Source organism: Montipora capricornis, chromosome 3 (genome assembly GCF_036669925.1).
Source record: "Montipora capricornis isolate CH-2021 chromosome 3, ASM3666992v2, whole genome shotgun sequence".
Taxonomy (NCBI): Eukaryota; Metazoa; Cnidaria; class Anthozoa; order Scleractinia; family Acroporidae; genus Montipora; species Montipora capricornis.
This window is the reverse complement of record NC_090885.1, coordinates 5855508-5860507: the sequence shown is the minus strand read 5'-3', so window position 1 is coordinate 5860507 and position 5000 is coordinate 5855508. Positions and strand designations below refer to the sequence as shown.

At 39.0% G+C, this 5000-nt stretch overlaps 1 protein-coding gene across 1 annotated transcript in view; it reads right to left on the bottom strand.

Moving 5' to 3' along the window:
• Positions 1-5000, bottom strand: part of LOC138042011 (uncharacterized) — a 49812-nt gene that overhangs the window by 9161 nt on the left and 35651 nt on the right. The gene's annotated exons all lie outside the window — the stretch shown is intronic.

Here is a 5000-nt window from a genome sequence, read left to right as displayed (position 1 = left end):
AACGGTAGCTAGAGAAAACAATAGACAAAAAATAATTAATTACAAGAACTGTTCTAAACAAATAATTTGGCGCGGATAGAGTCAGTCACCCTTCTATTGATTTCACAATGGAGCTCGAAGAAAATGGCAGACTACCCTTTCTTGGAATGAACGTAATCAGGAATGGATGCTACCTGAACACAACGGTGTACCGAAAACCAACTGACACCGGACTGTTGTTACATTATCACAGCCACGTTGACGCGAGATATAAACGGTCACTGATAAATACCATGCTTAACCGTGCGTTTAAGCTCTCGTCTACATGGAAGGCCTTTCACGAGGAATGTGAACGCCTCAAAGAGATCTTTTCCCGTCTGTGTTATCCTGAAGATCATGTACAGTCCACCATCCGCCTTTTCGTTGATTCAAAAGTTTCCGAGGAATCACGCACCCACGTTGATGAGAAGCGTGGGGACCCAATCAGAGTCGTGTTGCCCTTCAAGGACCAAAAATCTGCGAACGCCGTACGGAGACAACTTGCCGACCTAAGCCGTAAGATCAGTGCGGATATTACCCCTGTCTACACGAGCAAAAAGATCAAAGAAGAGATCCGGGTCCGTGAAGAGAAGCCACCCCTTGTAAGCCAACAGTGCGTTGTGTACCAATTCAAGTGTGACCTGTGCGACGCAGGTTATGTCGGATATACCTGCCGGCACCTTCACCAGCGCATTGAAGAGCACAAAGGGGCAACCATCGGCGACCATCTGAGAGAGAAACATGCATTGGAACCTAACAACATCGCAAAGAGTTTTAGAATTCTGAGAAAGTGCCAGAACAAGTTTGATTGTCTTGTTTTTGAAATGTTTTTATAAAAGAACTGAAACCATCGCTAAACAAACAGTGTGACTCTATCCGCGCCAAATTATTTGTTTAGAACAGTTCTTGTAATTAATTATTTTTTGTCTATTGTTTTCTCTAGCTACCGTTCATTACTCCATATATTTTTAGCACTTTTTTACACTTTTGTACATATTTTTATCACATTTCGGCGTTCGCCGCATTTTTATCTAGTTTTTACATATTTATGCTAATTCTTAAAACTTTTATTCTCACTTGAAAATGACCTCCGAGGGGTCGAAACGTCGTGACTTTTTATCGCTAGTTTTTATTACAAAATCTATATCTAAAAGACTTCTGATTAAGATTATTATTATTATTATTATTATTATTATTATAATTATTATTATTATTATTAGCGGAGCTCCGCGCGCGCCGAAGGCGCGCGCGCGCGGAGCACCATACTTAAGAAAATATGGTAACCCATCGATGTGAGAAAATTTGGTTTTCTAGCCATGACGTCATGAACGTCCGTACGTACGTACGTCCGCCCCTTCATGTATGCCAATGTGACCAGTACACGTAACCATATCACGGGCTCAAGTTTAGAGCTCATCCAGGAGGCAATACTCCATTTGACACTAACTAGATTACAGCATACATCGACAGGGCTTAAAAACGGCTGGACATGCGCACTAAGACTCAGGCTTCCTCCCGCCATTCGATTTTCAAAATGGCGGACGACGAATGCAGATTTGACACGTCATTGTAACGGCCATTTCCAACGTCTTGCTCGCCCAAGGCCTTCAACTCCAAAGTGAATGAAAGGCACAACTGTTCAGTGCTGCCGTTTTGATCATGACGGCAGACATCGGAACGGTGATTTCATAACTATCAAGCAATCGACACAGCTCTCTTGAAGAGAATCTTTCACCGTTTCAGAATTTGCTCAAGGTACAGTTTTGCCGTGAACTAAGGACGTTTCGATTTCTCTAAGGTTTTGAAAAGCATTTTTGGATAGGTTATTTGTTACTGTGACACATATCAAAAATGACTTTTGATTCGTTTTGATGAAAGTTTTAAATTCCTTGTTGTTCATGGACTTCAATGACATTTCATACGGAACAAACGGAGGAGCCATTCGTGAGTTGAAAACACTTTCGTCTCTGTTGTTGTTGTTGTCTTCGTCTCTTGTTCAGTCACTGATAAGACTTTAAAGTATGCCTGGAGTTCAAAGAGTCGTTTCTCATTCAATTCGTGGGCAGATGAGAGTCTGTGGCTAAATTGAAGGTTATGTTTCGTCTAGTTAGCAATGGTACATAAAACCTGAAGTTAATAAACTGCTTTAGTGTGTTTGAAATCTTGTGTCGTGTCTTTCTATTTTAGACCACCTTTACACGATTCTTGCTCAACGACTGCCCTTTCGGCCAAGGATTTTTCTCGCAAAAATCCGCGGCTGACCGGCTTCGCCTCCTCGGCTGTTTAGTTTATGTTTTGTTGTTGCAAGTTTGTTCGGGGTTTTAAACTTTTTTCTCTTCATGATGTATTATGTTAACGTAACCTCAGAAACTGCTCGTTTTCCACCTGCTGGGGGAACCTATTATTTTCTATTCCCTGGATAGCGCTCATACCCGTCCATCAGCCAAACTTCGGACTGTGGAGATCTGAGGAAAAGAACTGAGGTGCCGGAAAAGGAAAGGGAAAGTGACAAAGAATGAGAGAGTAGGCTGCTAACAAAAATTTCGATCTATCCATCTAAATAGATAAACAAATATATTTGCACATTGTCATTGATCTAATAACAAAAACAAATTGAAGCACAAGAAATTTCCAAAAAATCTTGCTGCACAAATTGCCACCCAATTACAAATGAGGCTCTCCTTTTATTTCACATGCAACAGTCATTTCTCAGCAAAAGGCTCAACTTCGGGAGAAAAATGAAGAACTCAAGGATGAAACTAAAATCATTCAGAGAAAAATAAAAGATAAACAGTTTAGTCCCTCTGAAATGTTGCACACACCCAGACCCATCTCGCCAAATAAATGAAAATACCTTCAGCACAGTCAACCATTTAAATCCATTAATATATCAATATGCACATTCTCCACACTGTTCTCCAGACATTTCCTACGGTACCTCCATGTATGAGGAGAATAATTAATTTCACAATCAAGTCCTTTTTCACTTGTTTATCATTTCCCATTTTCTCAAGAACCTTCATGTTTGATCAGTTAAGAGACATTAACATAAGGAGAAATAAAATATTGGTAACTCTTAGGGGTTAAAGGGCTGAACATTCACTCAAACCTACACCTATCAGGGTGGATTCATAACTGCATGCCAAGACGTTGCCATTCTGAGTTACCAGGGACACTGCCACATCTTAGGTTCTTTTAAAACAATGATAACAAATCAGCCTTGTCATCAAATTAAGTAATAAGAAATGTAAACAGAGTACATGAACATTTGCCACATAACAAACTATGTATACAATAAAAATTCAATAAGCTTGAACTCTTCAGTACCTACATGTATAACATTTTGCATTAATTTTACTATGAAAATGGAACAAGTGAAAACCTCTTCTTATCTGCCCCATTTTGAAATCATTTTTCAAAAGGGGAAACCACCTTTAGCACACTTTTCCAGCAATTGCACAAGGCCCTCACCAGACACTAAGCAGATGGTGGAGAAAATCTACGGTATATGTCCCTTCCAAGATGGAAAGCTTTTGTGAGGAGCTAGCCTGCGAATGCAGATTTTTGGAAATACATCCGCATTCACAGGCTAGCGAGGAGCATGCACCAGGAATGTTTGAAGATATTTTGATGCTAAATTTAACAACGAAAAGAGAACCCCCTCACAAAAAAGAAGAAAGCTTCAAAAGTCAAGGGTTGTAGCAGTTCTGCAGAACTTGAGTTTCTTTCGAACCAGGTAGTTAACTAAAAATGTTCAAACATTTAAACAAAGGAAGTTCTGTGATGCATTTATGAAATTATACTCAACGAATAGGAAACCCAAATTAATTTAAAGGGCATATAGGTGAAAAGACTCTGCATGGCGGGCAGCATATGTAAATATGAGTCAACTAAATGCTTGATAACAAAAAACAGCTTCATATGAAATGTAAATTGAACAGAAGACATTTGTCATTAAGAACAAATTCTAATAAAATGTTGGTCTGTTCAAAAGAAAAATAACAGACTACAAAAGGCCAATGGTCTTAATTTAACCCATTGGCTCCCAGGGGTTCCCCATTGACGAGTAAAATCGTCTGGCATTAGACAGAGTAAAATCGTCTGGCATTAGACAGAGTAAGATACTAAGTCTGGCCAGCTTAGGCCGGTTTGGGCATCAAAGTGTTAAAGTTTGGTGGAGCTTTCTACAATTCCCTTATGGCTGGACAAGTGATGTGGTATCTTGTTTACACAAATTCATTGCATAACTACTAAACTGAACTTGCCAAAAAAAAACCAAATGGAAATTGGTAAAATACTAAGGGAAGCAACTGAGGCATACATTCCAAAATATACTACACAATAAAAATTGAATAACATTCAGTTACAATTATATGTAATGCAAGGGATAAGCATGTGTTAACCAGGTTACTGAGAAAGTTACAGTCAAAACAGCTCAAGCGTTCCTCTGATGAGCAGATTCATGAGTTCATTATTGCAAATTTTATATCGGTAACCATTTGAATAATCTGTTTGTCGAATGAATAGTGCAAAATTCAACTCAATCCTCAGTTGAAAACTCGAATTTTGATTGGAATATTGCTGGCTCCCGGTGCCAGGCTGTCGTGGGAATTTCACAGGTTTACTGATTTGCATAATCTTCCAAACAACGGTCATTTCACTCTAGCAACATTACCGTAATCTTACCAGTATCCTCAAACTTGAGACACCATGATTTTGAATTAAAGATTGGATAGAGAAATTAATTTTAAAATAAAGGCAAATCACGCTTGTTACGACCTTGGCAGATTATGCAAATTGCTACACCTGTCAAATTCTCACGCTGGCCTGGCACCGGAAGCAAGCAATAATCCAATCACAATTCAAGTTTTGACCTGAGGCTTGATTGAGTTTTGCATCACTCATCCGAAAACCAGATTGTTGAAATGATTCCTGAAATAAAATCTGCAATAATGAACTCATTAATTTGCTCGTCAGAGGAA